This window comes from Vespa mandarinia, chromosome 24 (genome assembly GCF_050613455.1).
Source record: "Vespa mandarinia isolate Hongniang chromosome 24, ASM5061345v1, whole genome shotgun sequence".
Classification (NCBI taxonomy): domain Eukaryota; kingdom Metazoa; phylum Arthropoda; class Insecta; order Hymenoptera; family Vespidae; genus Vespa; species Vespa mandarinia.
The window spans coordinates 2587501-2590000 of record NC_140833.1 but is presented as its reverse complement, the minus strand read 5'-3'; the positions used below and the strand labels follow the sequence as shown (position 1 = coordinate 2590000).

At 29.7% G+C, this 2500-nt stretch overlaps 1 protein-coding gene across 2 annotated transcripts in view; it reads right to left on the bottom strand.

The window, feature by feature from the left end:
• Positions 1 to 2500, bottom strand: part of Mmp2 (Matrix metalloproteinase 2) — a 171059-nt gene that overhangs the window by 145436 nt on the left and 23123 nt on the right. The gene's annotated exons all lie outside the window — the stretch shown is intronic.

The window sequence follows — 2500 nt, the reverse complement described above, 5'->3', positions numbered from 1 at the left end:
TTCCAAGAAGATTCTACAACAACTAGTCACTCTATTATCCGCGTCCTCGAGTGTTCTCCTTTACGATTATAATCGAGTGATGCAGCAAAAAATGATTCGAAACAAAACAAAACAAAAAAAAGAGAGAAAAACAGGATAAGGAATAAGAAAGGATAGAAGAAGATAATTGAAAAGAGAAAAAGAAAAGAAATTAAAATAAATTAGACAAAAGAAAATTATGATGATGATGATGATGATGATGATGATGATGATGATGATGATGAAATACAACAACATTAATAATTACATTATTTTTTCAAAATTAATTATTATTATTATTATTATTATTATTATCAAAAATAAACAATAATAATAAAATAATAACGACGAGATGAAACAAGAAAAAAAGAAATTGGAAATTAAAAACAAACAACATAAATAGAATAAAATTAAGAAATATAAATATATATATATATATATATATATATTTATTATTATTAAATCGCTAAATTGCTATGCAAAACGCAATCTCGATTTTGTTCAATTAAGCGTTGTTATCAACAGTCTTTCTCCCTCTATCACCAACCCCCTCTCTTGCTCTCACTCGTTAGACTAATTAAGAAAATATTTCATTAAAAAGAATTAGGTCAATCTAATCGCCATTTAAAATGACAAGGAAAATGATATCATATATATATATATATATATAAAATCTATATGTTCATTGGAATGCATAACAAGAAGAATGAAAAAGGAAAAAAAAAAAAATAAAAAAGGAACGTGACAATATGAAGGAAAGATAATGACAACCATGAATAACTGATATCCATTCGATCACGTATCTTTCGTCCAAAAGAAAAAAGAATGATAGAGAGAGAGAGAGAGAGAGAGAGAGAGAGAGATAAAGTTTAAATAGATAGAACGAGTGAGGAAAAAAAATAAAAAGACAGAGAGAGGGAGAGAGAGAGAGAGAGAGAGAGAAATATATACATTATATATGAAAATATTAGAGATGATCGATCGTTCGCAAAAAAAGCACGAACGGAAGATCTTTTAGTTGGTCGAACGTCACGTACCGTCTACATGGTCACGGAAATGGTAAAAGAGAGGGAGGGATTGAGGGATGAAGAATGAGTGGACAGAGACAGAGAGAAAGAGAGAGAGAGAGAGAGAGAGAATGATCTGGATCTTCCCTTCTTCTTTTTTCGTTTCACTTTTTTCTTTTCCCTTCCGCAAATATCTTCTAATCTATGGTCTTGTCGTACAAAAAAAAGTCGACGGCATTAGAAACCATTAGAAATGGGATCGCCGTTTAATGTTTAATGTCCCTTTGAAAAAACCGTAAAACGGATTTCCTTCCTTTGTTCACGCCCACGTTGAATAAAAAGTATATATATATATATATATCTCATTCTTTTAGATTATATTCGATGATATGAAACAGATAGAATATCAAATGATTAATAAACAAGAATATCATTATATATATATATATGTAATATTTATAAGTGATATATATAATAATATCAAGGGTAAATATATATATATATATATATATATCTTTTATATATTTTTATACAAATATATGTAAAGATATATCCTTACTAAAAATTATTTTTATATAAAAGGATAAGAAATTTTTATTTTCTTCCCCGCCGCCCCTCTCTCTCTTTCTCTCTCTCACTCTTTCTCTTTTTCTATTTTTCTCCTTGTCTGTCCCTCACTTTTGGTCTAACAGAGAACTGACTAATGAGGGAGACACTTTCATTAATTGAGACATATGACTGCAACAGCTGCATAGAGAGTACATACCCCCTACTGACATTTTTGTTCCCCTATTATTCGTCCTTTTTTTTTTATTATTTCTATCATTATTAATATTATCAGTTTTAATACAATATATATAAATATATAGACATACCATTTATACGTTTTAATAGACCTCTATGAAAATAATTCACATAACAAAAAAAAAAAGAAAAAAAAAAAAAAAAAGAAAGAAAGAAACAGAGAGAGAGAGAGAGAGAGAGAGAGAGAGAGAATGAGAGTAAAGACAAGTTGAAATTGTCATTCGACTTTTAATATCCTCATTGTCCACTCGCCCCCCCCCCCAATCATCGTCCTTTAAATAATAATTATCAGGTCAGTCCAAAAGTTCATGCGCATTTTTATTAATAGCATACATGCTACTAATGCTGATCTAATAAATCACGATTAATAATTAATAATAACTAGAATAATGTAATGTACGTATCATTATACGACAAGTGGAATACTATTAATAGATTGAAAATGGCGCCAATTTAATTTTTCCTCGAGAGTAAGTGAATAATCTTAAAGAAAATTGACAAGTGGAAGACCACAGGAACAAGAAGTAGAAGAAGTAAAGGAAGAAATAGATGTAGAAGAACGTAAAAGGGTAAAGAGGATGACTGGATATGTCTATCGGAATCACGATGAACGTTTCTTCTTTGGTATAAAAGCATCGATGGGTGGGGTTTTCTCGACGATGTTCGCCACA